Raw genomic sequence first — 22929 nt, 5'->3', positions numbered from 1 at the left:
AGGACTAGGGGAAGGGGGGGAGGCGCGCAGCCCTGGTGGGCAGCCCTTTCACCTTTCCACTAAGGCCCACTATGGCCCAAATAGCTCCCGGGGGGTTCCGGTAACCCTCCCGGTATTCCGGTAAAATCCCGATTTTACCCGGAACACTTCCGATATCCAAATATAGGCTTCCAATATATCAATCTTTACGTCTCGACCATTTCGAGACTCCTCGTCATGTCCGTGATCACATCCGGGACTCCGAACAACCTTCGGTACATCAAAATGCATAAACTCATAATATAACTGTCATCGTAACCTTAAGCGTGCGGACCCTACGGGTTCGAGAACAATGTAGACATGACCAAGACACGTCTCCGGTCAATAACCAATAGCGGGACCTGGATGCCCATATTGGCTCCTACATATTCTACGAAGATCTTTATCGGTCAGACCGCATAACAACATACGTTGTTCCCTTTGTCATCGGTATGTTACTTGCCCGAGATTCGATCGTCGGTATCCAATACCTAGTTCAATCTCGTTACCGGCAAGTCTCTTTACTCGTTCCGTAATACATCATCTCACAACTAACATATTAGTTGTAATGCTTGCAAGGCTTATGTGATGTGTATTACCGAGAGGGCCCAGAGATACCTCTCCGACAATCGGAGTGACAAATCCTAATCTCGAAATACGCCAACCCAACATCGACCATTGGAGACACCTGTAGTACTCCTTTATAATCACCCAGTTACGTTGTGACGTTTGGTAGCACCCAAGGTGTTCCTCCGGCAAACAGGAGTTGCATAATCTCATAGTCATAGGAACATGTATAAGTCATGAAGAAAGCAATAGCAACATACTAAACGATCGTGTGCTAAGCTAATGGAATGGGTCATGTCAATCAGATCATTCAACTAATGATGTGACCTCGTTAATCAAATAACAACTCATTGTTCATGGTCAGGAAACATAACCATCTTTGATTAACGAGCTAGTCAAGTAGAGGCATACTAGTGACACTTTGTTTGTCTATGTATTCACACATGTATTATGTTTCCGGTTAATACAATTCTAGCATGAATAATAAACATTTATCATGATTATAAGGAAATAAATAATAACTTTATTATTGCCTCTAGGGCATATTTCCTTCAGTAATTGCCATGAGAGAGATTGGACCCAACGGTAGTACTGCCTGGTGCTGCGGTACTAAAATTTTAGTACCGCCCCTAGTCGCGGTAGTACCGGGGCTGGGAGCGGTAGTACGATCCTAGTGCCACAGCTCATGTGGTAGTACCGCACCGGACGGGCGGTAGTACCAGTCGAGCGGTAGTACCGCACATGTGGCGTGGTAGTACCGCACCGCGTCAGATCCGAACCAGAATATGAATCTAAGAGGAACCGGGAAACCACAGCGGTACTACGGTTGGTCAAATCTATCACAGGACAACATATCAAGTATAATCCCTACGTAATACTACTCTCCTACATCCTACTCTTGCATAGATGTAGCCTAAAATCTCAAGAACACATGTATCTCCCAAAAACCTAGAGGCAAAGAAAACAACCAAAAAGAAAGGGATTTGGGGAAAGACCTTGTTCCATGGCAAGAGCACGTGGTGGGGAACGATCCCACCAGACGGAATCGCAGGAGAGCAGCCGGAAGCAAAGATCCGGCGATGGACTCCGGCCCCGTTCTTGAGCAAGAGAGAGAGACGAAGTGGGGAAAAACAGACGAATGGGTATGGGGGAGTTAGAACTCCCCCTGCCCGTCCTTATCCCCACGCGTCTGTGACAGCGCAGTAGTACCGCACATCATCGCGGTAGTACCGCTTGGGCTGAAGTACCGCACCAAAGCAGTAGTACCGCTCTCCCAGGCGGCAGTAAAAAATTACTGCCGTGCTGGGGCGGTAGTACCGTACTCTCCACACGCAGTAGTACCGTAGCAGGCTGCGGTAGTACCGTGAGCTCAAGAAAAACAGGTTTCAAACACACCAAAAAATAGGTCTTCGCAAGGAAACTTTGAGCACAAGAGACACCACAAGAACACGCTCAACACAAAGGCAGAAAGGCAAACGTCAACAAGAAGCAACCACGCAAGACCACCTCTCAAAAGAGAGGGCGGTGGCCGGAACCACCTATGTTTGAGTCAGTTGGTATGGCACCGTGAAGAATTATCCTTGGGCCCATGACCAAAACTCGTCTTTGAAGCACAAGTACCATAAAAATGGCTAATGTGAAAGAGTTGATCGATTTATGCATAATGGGGGGAGGGAGAGTTCATTGAGAGAACAACACTCCCCCTATGTCCATGCCTACACCTAAACTAGACAACAAGTTGAGTGTGGTGGGAGGTGCAAGGGTTCAAGTCACATTGCTCGAATCAATGATATTTAGCTCATGCCTTAACTCACGAAATCTTGCTTCATCCAAGGGCTTCATGAAAATGTCTGCAAGGTTATCATGAGTGTTGACATACTTGAGCTCGATCTCCCCTCGCCTAATGTGATCCTGAATGAAGTGATACTGAATCTCAATATGCTTCATCTTTAAATGTTGCACCGGGTTGAGAGAAATCTTGATGGCACTTTCATTATCACACCAAAGAGGCACTTTGTCACACATGACACCGTACTCCTTTAAAGTTTGCCTCATCCATAAGAGTTGTGCACAACAACTACCGGCCGCCACATATTCCGCTTCAGTGGACGAGAGATACACACAACTTTGCTTCTTGGAAGACCAACTCACCAAAGAGCAACCAAGAAATTGGCACCCTCCGGAAGTTGACTTCCTATCCACTTTGTCTCCTGCCCAATCGGAATCTGTATATCCTTCAAGCTTGAAGTTTGCTCCTCTTGGATACCATAAGCCAAAGTTTGGGGTATGAGCCAAATATTGAAAGATTCGCTTGACCGCCTCATAGTGGCTTTCCTTCGGTGCGGCTTGAAACCATGCACATATTCCCACACTCAACATGATATCCGGTCTAGATGCACAAAGGTAAAGCAAGGAGCCAATCATGGAGCGATATACCTTTTGATCCACTGCTTTACCATTGGGATCAATGTCAAGTTGGCACTTGGTAGGCATTGGAGTAGAAGCCGGCTTGACATCACTTAGCTTGAATCTTTTTAGCATGTCTTGAGTGTATTTGGCTTGGTTGATGAAGGTACCTTCTCTTCTTTGTTTGATGTCAAAACCAAGGAAGAACTTCAACTCTCCCATCGAAGACATCTTGAACTTAGAGGTCATGAGAGCGGCAAATTCCTCATTGAAAGCTTTGTTAGGGGAACCAAAGATAATATCATCAACATATAGTTGGCATACAAACAACTCCCCTTTGACCTTCTTAGTAAAAAGAGTGGGATCAATTTGCCCAACCTCAAATCCACGATCTTGTAACAACTCGATAAGGTGGTCATACCATGCACGTGGGGCTTGGTTAAGGCTATAGAGTGCCTTATCGAGTTGATACACATGATCCGGGAAGTAGGGATCCTCGAACCCGGGGGTTGCTTGACATAAACCAACTCATTAATAGGGCCATTAAGAAAAGCACTTTTCACATCCATTCGTTGTAACTTAAAGTTGTGATGGGAAGCATAAGCAATCAACAAACTAATGGATTCAAGGCGAGCAACGGGAGCAAAGGTTTCACCGTAGTTGATACCCTCGACTTGGGAGTAGCCTTGTGCTACCAATCTTGCCTTGTTCCGAATGATGTTCCCATGAGCATCTTGCTTGTTCTTGAATATCCACTTGGTTCCAATGATGTTGTGGTTCCCCGACGGCCTCGGCACCAATCTCCACACCTTGTTGTATTCTAAGTTGTTGAGTTCTTCATGCATGGCATTGAGCCAATCCGGATCTTTAAGCGCCTCATAGACCTTTTGGGGTTCAACATAAGAGACAAACGCGTGATGTTCACAATAGTTTGCTAATTGTCTAGGAGTGCTTACCCCCTTTCTTAGGCTTCCAACCACATTCTCCATGAGATGACCTTTGGTGGTGAGCTTGGAAGCAATCTTTGCGGCACGATGCTCTAATTCCTCCTCGGATCTGGAAGGAGGAGGGTTAACTGGATTATCTTGAGTGTCGTCTTAAGCTTGTTCATGATCTTGAACTTGCTCGAGGGGGAGAACTTGACCTTGGGCATCATTTGGTGGTTCACCACAATCTTGAGGTTGATCTTGCCCTTGGTCTTGTTCACGAGGTTGAGGGCCTTCACTTTGTTCTTCGGAAGCGTGTGGGTCTTGGGGAGGTGATGGCTACACTTGAGTGGAGCATTATCCTTCTCCTTCGGCCACAAGGGGTTCCTCAATAGGTAGAATATGACCAATACACATTCTTCTTATGGCTTGGGGAGGAATTTCATCACCTACATCACAAGTACCACTTTGCTCCACTTGGGAGCCGTTATTTTCGTCAAACTCCATGTTACACGTCTCCTCAATGAGTCCGGTGGACTTGTTGAGGACACGGTACGCATGAGAGTTTGTAGCATAACCAACAAATATGCCCTCATAAGCTCTAGCCTCAAATTTAGACAAACGAACACCTTTCTTGAGAAACACTTACACCCGAACGCCCAGAAGTACTTGAGATTGGGCTTGTTACCGGTGAGTATTTCATAAGGAGTCTTGTTCAAGCCTTTGCAGAGATAGAGCCGATTGGATGCATGACATGCTGTGTTGATGGCTTCAGCCCAAAAATTGTATGGAGACTTGAACTCCGCCATCATGGTCCTTGCCGCATCCATCAACGTCCCGTTCTTCCTCTCCGCGACACCATTTTGTTGAGGGGTATATGGTGCAGCATATTGATGCTTGATCCCCTCATCACTAAGAAACTCATCCAAGGTGTAGTCTTGAACTCGGTGCCGTTGTCACTTCTTATTGTCAAGATCTTTGCATCATGTTGATGTTGAGCTTAATTTGAAAAGTCGATGACGGTTTGTTGAGTCTCACTCTTCCTCTTGAAGAAGTATACCCAAGTGTATCTTGAATAATCATCCACAATCACCAAGCAATACTTTCTACCTCCAAGACTATCAAAGGATGGAGGCCCAAAGAGATCCATGTGAAGGAGCTCCAAGGGTCTCTTCGAGTAGATGATGGTCGAGGGAGGGTGAGCCTTCTCATGAAGCTTTCCTTCAATACAAGCACTGCAAGCACGATCTTTGGCAAAACTAACATTTGTTAGTCCACAGACATGGTCCCCCTTGAGGAGACTTTGCAAATATCTCATATTGACGTGGGCTAAACGGCGATGCCAAAGCCATCCCACATCAACTTTAGCCATTAGGCATGTCGCGGTCTTAGTGGGTTGCTCCGAAAAGTTAATCACATAAAGACCGTTCTCGACATGCCCAGCAAAGTCTACTTTAAGAGTCTTGCTCCACAAGAGGGCCACGGTATCAATATCAAAGAAAGTGGCAAAGCCCATGAGTGCAAGTTGACAAACGGAAAGAAGATTGAATGCAAGGGACTCAACAAGCATGACTTTATCGATTGTTAGATCATGAGAAATGAAAACCTTGCCAAGACCCAATACCTTTGAAGACGAGGCATCACCCCACTCGACATTGGTGGGCATAGAAGGAATCTTGTGCACGTCCACCACCAAGTCCTTGCTTCCGGTCATATGATTTGTTGCTCCACTGTCGAGCAACCATGATCCCCCACCGGAAGCAAACACCTACACGAGATCAATGCTTGGTTTTAGGTACCCATTTTGTAATGGGTCCTTTGATGTTAGTAACAAGGGTCTTAGGAAGCCAAATTGACCATTCAATGTACTCATAAGAAGAACCAACAAATTTAGCATAAACATGCCCATCACTAGCACGGCACAACACATAGGAAGGGTTAAAGTCGCCGGCTTTGCTGGAGGAGATGGTTTTGCCCTTTTTGACTTCAACACCCTTCACATTTTCCTTCTTCTCCTTAGGAGCCCCCTCTCCCTCTTTCACAAAAGTTTGCTTGAGAGGAGGAGGTTGTTTGGTCTTGTCGTTCTTCTTCTTGTTCTTGGACTTGGGTGCGAACCCAATTCCCTTCTTGGCCACAACTTCCTTTTGATTGCTCAAAAGGTCGTTGAGGTACTTTTCACCTTGAATGCATGTCACAAGGCCTTTCTCAAGTTGATCCTTCAACTTGGCATTCTCCTCCACAAGATGCACATGCTCACAACACAGGTTAGTAGCATATGCATTATCAATTAATACCATATGAGGAAAGGTTTCCTTTTCCTTGGTTAGCTTAACTTGGAGTTGAGCATGAGACTCCTTGAGGTTAGCGTGAGCACCCTTCAAGACATTGTGGGCCTTGTCAAGTACATCAAATTCTTCCTTGAGTCTAGCATGATCAACCCCAAGTTTAGCCTTCTCGGAAGTTAGCACATGAGACACAACAAGAGCATGATCAAGATCTTTCTTTAACTTAGCATGGTCATCGTTGTGTGACTCCTCAAGAGTCAAACGATGCCCACGCTCTTCCTCAAGAGCATTAGAGAGATCCAGTATCTCATCGGCATAGTCACGACTATGACCTTCCATCTTAGAGATGGTTTCTTCGTGAGCCTTGATCATGTCATTGGCTTCACCAAGTTGTTCCAAGAGAGCAACAAAGTGCTTCTTGGATTTGCCCTTGAGCTTACTCATAAATGACTCAAATTCATTCACATCCTCATTAGACCCCTCATGTTCACAAATGCAACCCGCCAAAGAGGGATTAGTAATGATGGTGGTTTTGATGTTGGGGGTTACCTTGTTAGAGGCTTTGGCCATGAGGCACTTGGCGGTGATGTTCTCGTTGGGTGAATCGAAGAGAGACATCCAAGGAGTTGTGGCAATGGCAACGGATGCCATGGACACCGCTTCACTATATTCATCATCATTGTCATCCTCATGGTATTCTTCTTGAACCACCAACCCTCGAGTAGGAGTCTTTTTGGTGAAGTTGATCTTGTTGGGGAAGGACTTGGCTTTGTCTTTTCGGATGAGCTTGCCACCATTGTCTTCCCGCTTCTCGTAAGGACAATCCGCAACGAAATGGCTCACATTGCCACAGTTGTAACATGTTCTTACTCGTTGCTTGCCCTTGAAGCCACTTGAGTTGGTCTTGTTGAAGTTTGGCCTTGAGTTCTTCTTGCTCCAAAATTGTCTTGAAGCAAGAGCCATGTGCTCAGGATAATCATATTTCGTATCTTCGGGGTTGCTCTCCTCATCCTCCTCTTCTTCCTCTTCTTCCACAATAACCTTGGCCTTCAAGGCAAGGTTGGGCTTCTTTGCCCTTTGAGAGCGGAGCAGTGCGTTGTCGGCGGTCTTGTCCAAGATGCTCATTGCAACGAACTCATCCAACACTTCACTTGAGGTCATGGAGTGGAAGTCCGGTCTTTGATGAATGACGGAGCACATGGACTTGTTGTAGGGCATCATAGCCTTGAGGAACTTGTGCTTGATCCAATTTTCATCCGTGTCCTTGCTCCCATGATCTCAGAGTGAGACTGCGAGTTTGGTCACTCTTTGAAAGAGCTCACGAGGTTCTTCATCTTCTTTCATTGCAAACTCATCGGCTTCATCTTGCACCACTTCATAGTTGGAGCGCTGAATGTTTGCACTTCCCCGATAGAGAGACACAACACATTGCCATGCGTCTTTGGAAATGGTATGGGGTCGAAGATGAGGGAGATCTTCGGGGAGGATAGCATCTTGGATGATGAAGAGAGCATTCTCATTGAATTGATTGTCCATTGCTTCTCTAGGGGTGAAGTTGCTTCGGTCATGCGAATAGAAACCTTCTTCACTAATTCTCCAAAGATTAGTATTCACATGATTTAAATGAGCTTGAAGCGATACACCCAAGAATCAAAATCCTCATTTTTCAAAATCTTAGGAGGAGGACCGGCATGATTTAAATGAGTAGAGGGAATCGGTCCTCCATAAGTCGGAGGTTCCACATGGACAAAGATGCCGGTGCCATTTCTACCACTAGTAGAAGGACCCTTCTCACTATTAGCTTCCCCCTTGTCGGAGTTAGCATCCGTCACCTTGTTAGTGGGATCACCCACTTTCAATGGCTAGGTAGGTAGTTTAAGTCCTTCTAAGAATTTATTAAACATGCTTTCAACCGTGGTTGTCATTGAGGTTTTCAATGTGTCCAAGGCCACATTGAATTCCTCACGGGACACCGTGGTTTCCCCGTCACTCGTAGATGAGATCGGATTCACACCGGAGTGCTCCCCCTCCCCACCATCTATGGTGTCAACCATACTCTTCGGACGACAAAGTCCTTAATAAAGAGATGAGGCTCTGATACCAATTGAAAGGATCAATATAGTTGACTAGAGGGGGGTGAATAGGCAACTAACAATTTTTATCTTTTCGGTACCAAATTAAACTTTGCATCAAAGTAGGTTGTCTACATATACAACTAGGTGAACAACCTATATGATGCAACAACAACAAGCGCACAAGCAAGCAAGAGATGTAACACAAGTAATGCTTGCAAAAGTAAAGGCGCGAGATAACCAAGAGTAGAGTCGGTGGAGACGAGGATGTGTTACCGAAGTTCCTTCCTTTGAGGGGAAGTACATCTCCGTTAGAGCGGTGTGGAGGCACAATGCTCCCCAATAAGCCACTAGGGCCACCGTATTCTCCTCACGCCCTCACACAATGCGAGATGCCGTGATTCCAGTATTGGTGCCCTTGAAGGCAGAGACCGAACCTTTACAAACAAGGTTGGGGCAATCTCCACAACTTAATTGGAGGCTCCCAACGACACCACGAAGCTTCACCACAATGGACTATGGCTCCGAGGTGACCTCAATCGTCTAGGGTGCTCAAACACCCAAGAGTAACAAGATCCACTAGGGATTACTGGGGGGAATCAAATTTCTCTTGGTGGAAGTGTAGATCGGGGCCTTCTCAACCAATCCCGAACAAATCAACAAGTTTGATTGGCTAGGGAGAGAGATCAGACGAAATGGAGCTTGGAGCAACAATGGAGCTTAGGGTTGGAAGAGGTGGTCAACTAGAGGTAGGAGACACCCCTTTTATAGCTGTGGACATAATCCAACCGTTATCCACGTATCCAGCCCGTGACATGCGGTACTACCGCAAGGCCACGCGGTACTACCGTGAGGGACCACGGTACTACCGCGGCATCTGCAGAGACTAGAACATGCCTGACTGAGAGCAGTACTTCCGCGAGCGAGGTACAACCGCTCCTTCTTGCGGTACTACCGCAAGGCAGGAAAGTCCTAGCCTGGGAAGGGCGCGGATGAATAAAACTACATCCGTGCCTACTTCCGCTGGAAAACAAACGATGCAAAAATCTACCATGCACGAAGTGTGGTACTACCGTGGAGGCACGGATGTAAAAAATTACATCCGCTCCTACTACCGCGAAGCAGCGGTACGAGGCCTAAGAGCCACAGTACTATGACTCCAGGGGAGCGGTACTACTGTGGGCTCCCGCGGTACTACCGCGCACGACGTGCGGTACTATCATGCAGGCGCGGATGTAAAAAATTACATCCACCCCTACTACCGCGAAGCAGCGGCACTTGGCCTGGGAGCCACGGTACTACGGCTCCAGTGGAGTTGTACTACTGTGGGCTCCCGCGGCACTACCGCGCAGTGGCACGGTACTACCGCAGGTGGTACTACCGCTCCAGGGAGCAGTACTACCGCAAGCTCAGCAATAGCAGCGAGGACAATCGCATAGAGGATAAACGGGGGATGCTCCAAAGTGCAAGGGAAAGGTGGAGAAAGTAAGGAAACGTGTACATGATGATTCCACCCGAACCTTTCCGACGCGGACCCCCTCTTAATAGAACGGCTCTCCTACGACTCAAATCCACCAAAAAGAAACGTAGAAAAACACCGTCTTCAATAGACTTCGAGGGGCACCGAACCGTCTTGTGCCTAGCGATGAAGCGTCTGAGAAACTCAAGGCACACGATTAGTCCACAAAAGCATTGTCATCAATCACCAAAACACCTTAGGGCTAAATATGCCCTTACAGGCCTCATTTAAAAACTCAGGGGAGTGGGGCGACGGTATGGGAATCGCTGGGTAACCTAAACTTTATTATTTAAGCTAGGAGGAACGGGCAGACCGGCATGGGTTTGCGGCAACGCCGGTGGCGGCCGCGAGCTAGGGTTTGAAGGGGGAGGGGCCAGGTGGGGGACTGTGGAGGGGGGTGTTTGAGGATACACCGCGGCTACTGAAAATTTTAGTAATGGTGGGTGGAGATGGTGGTGGACGACGGAGGGCGACGGTTCAAATGCCTTGGCTACTGCAATTTTATTATAAGGTCGGTGCTGGAGGAGTGTGGGCGACGGTTGAAGTACGGTGGCTACTAAAATTTGGGTAAAGGAATTGATGCGGGGCTGGAGTGCCCAAGATCGCACATGGTCCAATAAGAATATGCGTGCATGATAATAAGGAAAACTGGCGGAACCGCCGATTTTTGCAACACTCAAGGCGGGTAGTTTGTTTTTATATTTCTAGCTAGCTGGTCTATCGCACATGGTTCGTCCTAATTTCTAAATAAACTTACTCGCCTTTAGCTTGTGCAGGTGGTGATTTTACAGCGCACTTGCATCGCACATGGTTAAGCTAGTATCTTCGCCCTTTGCTTGTGCTTGTGCAGTCGTGGTGATTTGACAGCGCACTTGCATCGCACACGGTTGAGCCAGTACCTGCACCTTTGCTCGCGCTTGTGCAGTCATCATGATTCACAGCGCACTAGCATCGCACACGGTTAAGACATTATACCCATGTCCGTTGGGCGTCATCAGAGTCTTTGCAGCAAAAAACGTTAGAGAGGGTCAGAAGACAGCCACACCAACATGTGGCCCAAATATATATGAGCGAAAAGGGCGGTCTATGATGTTCAAAATTCCAATGCACAACTTTGACCGCGCAGGCCCACGGTTGGGCACATCGTCGAAGATTCATGAGAGGGACCAGAAGTCAAGAACCACCTAGAAGTTGCCAAATATACGTAGGAATACTGGGTGTGATGTTTAAAACTTTAAATACACAATGCACAACTTTGGTGGCATGATAAGTCCATTTTGCATCATGCTTTTATATCAATATGTATTGCATTATGGGTTGTTATTACACGTTATGTCACAATACTTATGGCTATTCTCTCTTATTTTACAAGGTTTATCATGAAGAGGGAGGATGCCGGCAGCTGGAATTCTGGCTGGAAAAGGAGCAAATATTGGAAACCTATTTTGCATAGCTCCAAAAATCCTGAAACTCCACGGAAGTTATTTTTTGGAATTAATAAGAATTATTGAGCGAAGAAAACACCAGAGGGGGCCCACACCCTGGACAGGAGGGTGGGGGCGCGCCCCCCTGTATCCTAGGCCCCCTGGTGGCCCTCCGGTGCCCATCTTCTGCTATATGAAGGCTTTTACCCTGGAAAAAACATAAGCAAGCTTACGGGACGAAACTCCACTGCCACGAGGCGGAACCAATCTAGGGCTCCGGTAGAGCTGTTCTGCCGGGGAAACTTCCCTCCGGGAGGGGGAAATCATCACCATCGTCATCACCAATGATCCTCTCATCGGGAGGGGGTGAATCTCCATCAACATCTTCACTAGCACCATCTCCTCTCAAAACCCTAGTCCATCTCTTGTATCCAATCTTGTATCAAAACCACAAATTGGTACCTGTGGGTTGCTAGTAGTGTTGATTACTCGTTGTAGTTGATGCTAATTGGTTTGCTTGGTGGAAGATCATATGTTCCGATCTTTAATGCATATTAATACTCCTATGATTATGAACATGAATATGCTTTGTGAGTAGCTACGTTTGTTCCTGAGGACATGGGTGAAGTCTTGCTATTAGTAGTCATGTGAATTTGGTATTCGTTCGATATTTTGATGAGATGTATGTTGTCTCTCCTCTAGTGGTGTTATGTGAACATCGACTACATGACACTTCACCATTATTTGGGCCTAGAGGAAGGCATTGGGAAGTAGTAAATAGATGATGGGTTTCTAGAGTAACAGAAGCTTAAACCCTAGTTTATCCGTTGCTTCGTAAGGGGCTGATTTGGATCCATATGTCTAATGATATGGTTAGGTTTAAATCAATACTTCTTTTGTAGTTGCGGATGCTTGCAATACGGGTTAATCATAAGTGGATTCTTGTCCATGTAAGGACAGTACCCAAGCACCGGTCCACCCACATATCAAATTATCAAAGTACCGAACACGAATCATATGAGCGTGATGAAAACTAGCTTGACGATAATTCCCATGTGTCCTCGGGAGCGCTTTTGTCATTATAAGAAATTGTCCAGGCTTGTCCTTTGCTACAAAAAGGATTGGGCCACCTTTCTGCACTTTATTAACTTTCATTGCTTGTTACCCATTACAAATTATCTTATCACAAAACTATGTGTTACCAACAATTTCAGTACTTGCAGAGAAAACCTTACTGAAAACCGCTTGCCATTTCCTTCTGCTCCTCGTTGGGTTCGACACTCTTACTTATCGAAAGGACTACAATAGATCCCCTATACTTGTGGGTCATCAAGAATCTTTTCTGGCGCCGTTGTCGGGGAGTGAAGCGCCTTTGGTGAGTGGAATTTGGTAAGGAAACATTTATATAGTGTGCTGAAATTTTCTGTCACTTGTTACTATGGAAACTAATCCTTTGAGGGGCTTGTTAGGGGTATCTTCACCCCGACCAGTAGAGAAAAGAGTTGCTCCTCAACCTACTGAAAATATTTACTTTGAGATTCCTTCGAGTATGATAGAGAAACTGCTAGCTAATCCCTTTGCAGGAGATGGAACATTGCATCCCGATTTACACCTTATCTTTGTGGATGAAGTTTGTGGATTATTTAAGCTTGCAGGTATTCCTGGTGATCTTGTCAAAAGGATGGTCTTCCCTTTCTCTTTTAAGGGAGATGCATTGACATGGTATAGGCTATGTGATGATACGGGATCTTGGAATTATAAATGATCGAAATTGGAATTTCACCAGAAGTTCTATCCTATGCATCTTGTTCATCATGATCGTAATTACATATATAATTTCTGGCCTCGCGAAGGAGAAAGCATCGCTCAAGCTTGGGGGAGGCTTAAGTCAATGCTATTATCATGAGCTCTCAAGAGAAATGATTATTCAAAAAATTTATGCCCGGCTTTCTCCCAATGATCGCACCATGCTTGATACTTCCTGTGTTGGTTCTTATATGCTGAAGACTACTGAATTCAAGTGGGACTTATTGGAAAGAATTAAACGCAATCCTGAAGATTGGGGTTCCGACGACGGTAAGGAGTCAGGTATAACACCTGAGTTTGATTGTGTTAAATCTTTTATGGATACCGATGCTTTTCATGGATTATGGACTTGACTCTGAGATAGTAGCTGCTTTTTGTGAATCTTTTGCTACTCACGTTGATATCCCTAAGGAGAAGTGGTTTAAATATAATCCTCCCACTGAAGTAAAACTAGTTGCACCTATTACAGTTGAAGAAAAGACTGTCACTTATAATGATCCTATTGTTCCTACTACTTATGTTGAGAAACCTCCTTTTCCTGTTAGGATAAAGGATCATGCTAAAACTTCAACTGTTGTTCGTAAGAGTAATACTAGAACTTATACACCTCCTGACCAAACCAAAGTTGAACCTAGTATTGCTATGGTTAAGGATCTCTTAGATGATAATTTAGATGGGCATGTTATTTATTTCTATGGTGAGACTGCTAATATTCCTAGACCCGATGCTAAGATACATAGACCTGTTGTAGGCATGCTTGTTATTTCTGTTAAAATAGGAGATCATTGTTATCATGGCTTATGTGATATGGGTGCTAGTGCTAGTGCAATACCCTATGACTTATATAAAGAAATTATGCATGATATTGCACCCGCTGAAATAGAAGATATTGATGTTACCATTAAGCTTGCCAATAGGGACACCATTAAACCAGTTGGGATTGTTCGAGATGTCGAAGTCTTGTGTGGGAAGGTTAAATATCCTACTGATTTTCTTGTTCTTTGTTCCCCACAAGATGACTTTTGTCCCATTATTTTTGGTAGACCCTTCTTGAATACTGTTAATGCTAGGATTGATTGTGAAAAGGATATTGTTGCAATTGGCTTAGGGGATATGTCTCATGAGTTTAATTTTGCTAAATTTCGTAGACAACCCCGTGATAAAGAATCACCTAGTAAGGATGAGATTATTGGTATTTCTTCTATTGTCGTGCCTCCTACTGATCCGTTAGAACAATATTTGCTAGACCATGAAAATGATATGTTTATGAATGAAAGAAGGGAAATAGATGAAGTGTTCCTTTAACAGTGTCCTATTCTGAAACACAACTTACCTGTTGAAATCCTAGGGGATCCCCCTCCACCCAAGGGTGATCCCGTGTTTGAGATCAAACCATTACCTGATAATCTTAAGTATGCTTATCTTGATGAAAAGAAAATATATCATGTTATTATTAGTGCTAACCTTTCAGAGCAAGAAGAAGAAAGATTATTGAAAACTCAGAAGAAACACCGTGCTGCTATTTGATATACTCTGGATGATCTAAAGGGCATTAGTCCCACTCTATGCAACACAAAATTAAAGTGGAGGAAAATGCCAAACCAGTTAGAGATCCTCAATGACGATTAAATCCTAAGATGAAAGAAGTGGTAAGAAAGGAGATACTAAAGCTCCTTGAGGCAGGTATAATTTATCCCATTGTTGATAGTGAATGGGTAAGTCTTGTCCATTGTGTTCCTAAAAAGGGAGGTATTACTGTCGTTCTTAATGATAAAGATGAATTGATCCCGCAAAGAATTATCACAGGTTATAGGATGGTAATTGATTTCCGAAAATTAAATAAGGCTACTAAGAAAGATCATTACCCTTTACCTTTTATCAATCAAATGCTAGAAAGACTATCCAAACATACACATTTCTGCTTTCTAGATGGTTATTTTGGTTTCTCTCAAATACCTGTGTCAGCAAAGGATCAATCAAAAACTACTTTTACTTGCCCTTTCGGTACTTTTGCTTATAGACGTATGCCTTTTGGTTTATGTAATGCACCTGCTACCTTTCAAATAAGTATGATGGCTATATTCTCTGACTTTTGTGAAAAGATTTGTGAGGTATTCATGGATGATTTCTCCGTTTATGGATCCTCTTTTGATGATTGCTTGAGCAACCTTGATCGAGTTTTGCAGAGATGTTAAGACACTAGTCTCGTACTGAATTGGGAAAAGTGCCACTTTATGGTTAACGAAGGCATTGTTCTTAGGGCATAAGATTTCCGAGAGAGGTATTGAAGTTGATAAAGCTAAAGTTGATGCTATTGAAAAGATGCCATGTCCGAAGGACATAAAAGGTATAAGAAGTTTCCCTGGTCATGCCGGTTTTTATAGGAGGTTCATTAAGGACTTTTCTAAAATCTCTAGGCCTCTGACTAATTTATTACAAAAAGATATTCCTTTTGTATTTGATGATGATTGTGTAGAAGCATTTGAAATACTTAAGAAAGCTTTGATTACTGCACCTATTCTTCAGCCACCTGATTGGAATTTACCCTTTGAAATTATGTGTGATGCTAGTGATTATGTTGTAGGTGTTGTTCTAGGGCAAAGAGTTGATAAGAAGTTGAATGTTATCCAATATGCCAGTAAGACAGTTGATACTGCCCAGAGAAATTATGCTACTACTGAAAAAGAGTTCTTAGCAGTTGTGTTTGCATGTGATAAGTTTAGACCTTATATTGTTGATTCCAAAGTTACTATTCACACTGATCATGATGCTATTAAATATCTTATGGAAAAGAAAGATGCTAAGCCTGGACTCATTAGATGGGTTCTCTTGCTCCAAGAATTTGATTTGCATATTATTGGTAGAAAGGGAGCTGAGAACCCCGTTGCAGACAACTTGTCTAAGTTAGAGAATGTTCTTGATGACACACTACCTATTGATGATAGCTTTCCTGATGAACAATTAGCAGTCGCTAATGCTTCTCATACTGCTCCTTGGTATGCTAATTATGCTAATTACATTTTTGCTAAATTTATACCACCTAGTTTTCATACCAGCAAAAGAAAAAGTTCTTTTATGATTTAAGACATAACTTCTGGGATGACCCACACCTTTATAAAGAAGGAGTAGATGGTGTTATTAGACGTTGTGTACCTGAGCATGAACAGGAACAGATCCTACGCAAGTGTCACTCTGAATCATATCGAGGACACCACGCTGGAGATAGAATTGCACATAAGGTATTGCAATCCGGTTTTTATTGGCCTACTCACTTCAAAGATGCTCGTAAGTTTGTCTTGTCTTGTGAAGAATGTCAAAGAATAGGTAATATTAGTAGATGTCAAGAAATGCCTATGAATTATTCTCTTGTTATTGAACCATTTGATGTTTGGGGCTTTGATTATATGGGACCTTTTCCCGCCTCTAATGGTTACACACATATTTTAGTTGTTGTTGATTACGTTACTAAGTGGGTAGAAGCTATTCCAACTAGTAGTGCTGATCATAGCACTTCTATTAAAATGCTTAAAGAAGTTATTTTTCTGAGGTTTGGAGTCCCTAGATATCTTATGACTGATGGTGGTTCACATTTTATTCGTGGTGCTTTCCGTAAGATGCTTGCTAAGTATGATGTTAATCATAGAATTGCATCTCCTTATCACCCGCAGTCCAGTGGTCAAGTAGAGTTGAGCAATAGAGATCTCAAATTAATTTTGCAAAAGACTGTCAATAGATCTAGAAAGAATTGGTCCAAGAAACTTGATGATGCATTATGGGCTTATAGAACTACATATGAAAATCCTATGGGTATGTCTCCGTATAAGATGGTTTATGGAAAAGAATGTCACTTACCTCTTGAACTTGAACATAAAGCATATTGGGCTATTAAAGAGATCAATTATGACTTCAAACTTGCCGGTGAGAAGAGGTTATTTGATATTAGCTCACTTGATGAATGGAGAACCCAGGCCTACGAGAATGCCAAGCTATTCAAAGAAAAAGTTAAACGATGGCATGGCAAAAGGATACAAAAGCGAGAATTTAACGTAGGTGATTATGTGTTATTATTCAACTCTCGTTTAAGATTTTTTGCAGGAAAACTTCTCTCTAAGTGGGAAGGTTCTTACGTTATCGAGGAGGTCTATCATTCTAGTGCTATAAAAATCAACAACTTCGAAGGCACAAGTCCGAGGGTGGTGAACGGTCAAAGAATCAAACATTATATCTCAAGTAATCCTATCAATGTTGAAATTAATATTATTGAAACCGTAACCCCGGAGGAATACATAAGGGACACTCTCCAGAACGTTTCAAACTCCGAAAAGGAATAGGTATGTGGTACGGTAAGTAAACCGACTCCAAAACAATTCTAATGGCAATTTTTCTTCTTTTTGGAATATTTAAGAATTTTGGGAAGCAAGAAGTAATCCAGGAAGGACACGAGGCTTCCACGAGGGTGGAGGGCGCGCCCACCCTTCCTGGGCGCGCCCCCCTGTCTTGTGGCCACCTCGTGTGCCTCCCGGACTCCTTTTCTTGCATGTTACGTATCTTGGTCGGTAAAAATTCATTATATAATCTCCTAAAGGTTTTGACCACCGTATCACGCAAAACTCCTATGTTTTTGTTTCGAGATGTTCCTGTTGCAGATTAAGAGCAAGATGTCTTCTCAAGAGTCAGTTGGGGAGAGTCGGGTGTCTCACTCGACACCAGGTCCAGGAGCAAATAGCGATGCTTATCCCTTTGGACCATCAACGGAGGATGAGATGGAGGCCGACTTTAAAAGGATAGATGTCATGGAGGAAGATCAAGAAGTTACCTCTCGCTTCCAAGCAGGATTCATGAAGGGGGAACTACATAGCTCGGCTATTCCAAATTCGGTCATCCCTTCCAACGTTAAATTTCTTTCTTATGAAAACATGGAAAAGAGCGTCACTTGTTCTCCAGAAGCTATGCAGCATCCTTGGGTAAAGGGAGCTTTAGCCGTTACGGGCAAGCTCCGCAAAGAAATTATGGACCTCAAACAACAAGTCAATAAGCTCGAGGAGGAGAACCATATCCTGAGGGGCATCATCTCCAAGAAGATCACAACATCAACTATGAAGAAGGAGACATAATCACATGGGTATGGGCACTCCCCTTGGCAACTGCCAAGTTTGGGGGAGGTGCCCCGGTATCGTATCACCATCACACTCCTATCTTTACCGTTTTATTTAGTTCGATCCTTTTAGTAGTATCTTGATCTAGTAGCTTGAAGTTTTAGTATCAAGTAGTTTTGAGTTTTGCTTTGTGATCTCTTTATGTAATCGAGTCCGTGAGCTATCTATAATAAAGATTAGTGTTGAGTCAAGGGATTTGCTATTTTGCTATGATCTTGAGAAAGTAGAAAGAATAAAAAGAATAAAAGAGTTCATATTGATCTTATGGATAGTAATGACTTCACACATAAAAACTATTAGGCATAAAAGTTGTTGAGAGTTGACAAACATAGTTTTGGTCATCGTTGCAATTAATAGGAAGTAATAAGGAAAGAGAGCTTTTCACATATAAATATACTATCTTGGACATCTTTTATGATTGTGAGCACTCATTAAGTACGACATGCTAAAAGAGTTGATGTTGGACAAGGAAGACAATGTAATGGTTTATGTTTTCTCACATCTCAGTTAAAGTATATTTTCATTGATCTTCCCAACATGTTGAGATTGCCTTTCCCCCTCATGCTAGCCAAAATTCCTTGCACGAAGTAGATATACTACTTGTGCTTCCAACTTTCCTTAAACCCAGTTTTGCCATGAGAGTCCACCATACCTACCTATGGATTGAGTAAGATCCTTCAAGTAAGTTGTCATGTTGCAAGCAATAAAAATTGCTCTCTAAATATGTATGACTTATTAGTGCAGAGAAAATAAGCTTCATACGATCTTGTTATGGAAGCAATAAAAGCGACGGACTGCATAATAAAGGTCCATATACAAGTGGCAATATAAAGTGACGTTCTTTTGCATTAAGATTTTGTGCATCCAACCCTAAAAGCACATGACAACCTCTGCTTCCCTCTGCGAAGGGCCTATCTTTTACTTTATGTTTTTACCTTATGCTTGAGTCAAGGTGACCTTCACCTTTTCCTTTTTCATTTTATCCTTTGGCAAGCTCCTCGTGTTTGAAAGATCCTGATATATATATCCAATTGGATGTAAGTTAGCATGAATTATTATTGTTGACATCACCCAAAGGTGAATACGTTGGGAGGCAACACAATACGCCCCTATCTTTCTCAGTGTCCGGTTGAAACTCCATAACCACAAGTATTGCGTGAGTGTTAGCAATTGTAGAAGACTATATGATAGTTGAGTATGTGGACTTGCTGAAAAGCTCTATTCTTGACTCTTTCTGATGTTATGATAAATTGCACTTGCTTCAATGACCGAGATTATATTTTGTTCGTTCCCAATGAAGTTTATGAACCATACTTGACATTGTGAATGGATTGTTACTTGAGCATAAGAAATCATATGATAAAATCTATTTAGGTTGCTGTTATAAGAATGATCATGATGCCCTCATGTCCGTATTTTATTTTTATCGACACCTCAATCTCTAAACATGTGGACATTTTTTTCAAGTTCGGCTTCCGCTAGAGGAAAAGCGAGGTCTAAGCTTGGGGGAGTTGATACGTCCATTTTGCATCATGCTTTTATATCAATATTTATTGCATTATGGGCTTTTATTACACATTATGTCACAATACTTATGGCTATTCTCTCTTATTTTACAAGGTTTATCATGAAGAGGGAGGATGCTGGCAGCTGGAATTCTGGCTGGAAAAGGAGCAAATATTGGAAACCTATTATGCACAGCTCCAAAAATCCTGAAACTCCACGGAAGTTATTTTTGGAATTAATAAAAATTATTGAGCGAAGAAAACACCAGAGGGGGCCCACACCCTGGTCAGGAGGTGGGGGGCACGCCCACCCCTACTGGGCGCGCCCCCCTGTCTCCTGGGCCCCTGGTGGCCCTCCGGTGCCCATCTTCTGCTATATGAAGGCTTTTACCCTAGAAAAAAAATAAGCAAGCTTACGGGACGAAACTCCGCCGCCACGAGGCGGAACCTTGGCGGAACCAATCTAGGGCTCCGGTGGAGCTGTTCTGCCAGGGAAACTTCCCTACGGGAGGGGGAAATCATCACCATCGTCATCACCAACGATCCTATCATTGGGAGGGGGTCAATCTGCATCAATATCTTCACCAGCACCATTTCCTCTCAAACTCTAGTTCATATCTTGTATCCAATCTTGTATCAAAACCACAAATTGGTACCTGTGGGTTGCTAGTAGTGTTGATTACTCCTTGTAGTTGATGCTAATTGGTTTACTTGGTGGAAGATCATATGTTCAGATCCTTAATGCATATTAATACTCCTCTGATTATGAACATGAATATGCTTTGTGAGTAGTTACGTTTGTTCCTGAGGACATGGGTGAAGTCTTGCTACTAGTAGTCATGTGAATTTGGTATTCGTTCGATATTTTGATGATATGTATGTTGTCTCTCTTCTAGTGGTGTTATGTGAACGTCGACTACATGACACTTCACCATTATTTGGGCCTAGAGGAAGGCATTGGGAAGTAATAAGTAGATGATGGGTTGCTAGAGTGACAAAATCTTAAACCCTAGTTTATGCGTTGCTTTGTAAGGGGCTGATTTGGATCCATATGTCTAATGTTGTGGTTAGGTTTACCTTAATACTTCTTTTGTAGTTGCCGATGCTTGCAATAGGGGTTAATCATAAGTGGGATGCTTGTCCAAGTAAGGACAGTATCCAAGCACCGGTCCACCCACATATCAAATTATCAAAGTACCAAACGTGAATCATATGAGCGTGATGAAAACTAGCTTGACGATAATTCACATGTGTCCTCGGGAGCGCTTTTCTCATTATAAGAAATTGTCCAGGCTTGTCCTTTGCTACAAAAAGGATTGGGCCACCTTGCTGCACTTTATTTACTTTCATTGCTTGTTACCCGTTACAAATTATCTTATCACAAAACTATCTGTTACCAACAATTTCAGTGCTTGCAGAGAAAACCTTACTGAAAACCACTTGGCATTTCCTTCTGCTCCTCGTTGGGTTCGACACTCTTACTTATCGAAAGGACTACGATAGATCCCCTATACTTGTGGGTCATCATGGCACCTGCCTCGCAAACCCGAAAGCACCCTTGGGTATATCTATAATGACATAATGTCATAGCTAGCTAGGATGCTTGGCCCACCACCTCCCACTTCGTGTCAGTGGGGGCGGATACATGTAATGATACTTTGGTCATACATGCATGTCGCCATGACCTACCATAAGATGGACCAATGAATCTATCATTTGGTCAAACGACAATTGTCGTTGTCGATAAACCGCTTGGGCCAATAGATTGAACCAGCATAAAAATCGCATGAGAGAGACCACCTCTTCGATGCGGCCAAAAATGATGCACATTGGGAACGGGTGATGTGTGTTTTAAATATAGAATAATGTACAATTTAGATGTGGTGCCTACCTCTCGATATAGACAACAACCATGAAGGCAAGGTAGTTAAGGACGAGATACGCATGGTACGATGTAGGTCGAACCCAGCAATCCGAGCATGTGGGAGGGAATCCTAACAGCGCATAAGCTCGAGCTTTGGTTGAGCGACATGTGACGGTGACCGGCTCTAACACGAACTAGGAAGAATCCATTCATGGCCAACACATACCCCTCGTTATCGGTCAAAGGGATGATATATATACACTCGGGGAGCCCACAGATATGCACGTCGTCACAAAAAAACCACACAAGGGAGATGTGGTCGATCAGAAGACCTCATATACACTACATGCGGCCCGAAAATATGTATGGGTATGATGGTGTGTGATGTGTTTAAATCCCGAATGCACAACTTCGATGGGCCACCAACTACATTACAAACCAAACACCATACCTGACTCCAAGCCTGGTTCAATACGTATGATGTCGGTTTCCCAACTTCAAGGCGGCGGGGGGAGGGGGGTTCGTCCCATGCATGCGCTCAAACTTTATTTGGTCTAGCATGGCACACATCTATACCCCTATACAGTGTGGGGTAACTTTGAAAGTTGGTCATTGGATGAAGCCCATCGACGGTACAGAGATGGAAAATCCGAGCACTACTGGTCGTTGGATACCACCTATATTCCACCAGATACTGCCACATGTACAATCCATAAGACTCCATGGTTGAAAGCATAATGCACAAACCTCAAAACACAAGCACTTCTCCTTTGTTCTAGAATCTTCCATATCTTAATTGCCCAAACTTTTTTTCTAAATGAATTGTCACTATTTGTTTTTACTTTATGCTTTACAATGCACAAATCCATGAACCTTAAAATAGAATTTTTTTTATAAAACTAATTGATTTTGAGTGAGATGAACTATAAGAATTAAACCAACATCTACATCATGCATATATGAATCAAAGCTTACATGCTACAGTGTGGTATTTATTCATAATTTGGTAACCAAATCTCATGTGTGCAATGCACGTGTACCTTACTAGTATCAATAGGAAACCATCATGGTCAAATCCTTCTCGTTGTTGGGTCAAAGGGATAGATTGTGTGGGCCCCCCTCATTGTTGGTAAATGATAATATATATACCTCGGGGAGCCCACAGATATGTGCAGCGTCTATAAACCGCACAAGGGAGACATGCTCGATCAAAACACCCTGCCCCCTATCCTGCATGCGACCTGAAAAAGGTTCATATAATCGCCATGACAGGTCACTATAGAGTCAATCATTATTTAATTTTTTAGAGCAAAAAAATCAAGAAAACATAGTATACAAATTAGCAAAACAAGGATCCCAAGGTTTATATAATCGCCATGAC

The sequence above is a fragment of the Triticum aestivum genome, chromosome 7B, assembly GCF_018294505.1.
Source record: "Triticum aestivum cultivar Chinese Spring chromosome 7B, IWGSC CS RefSeq v2.1, whole genome shotgun sequence".
NCBI lineage: Eukaryota > Viridiplantae > Streptophyta > Magnoliopsida > Poales > Poaceae > Triticum > Triticum aestivum.
Note: the sequence above shows the minus strand (reverse complement) of the source record.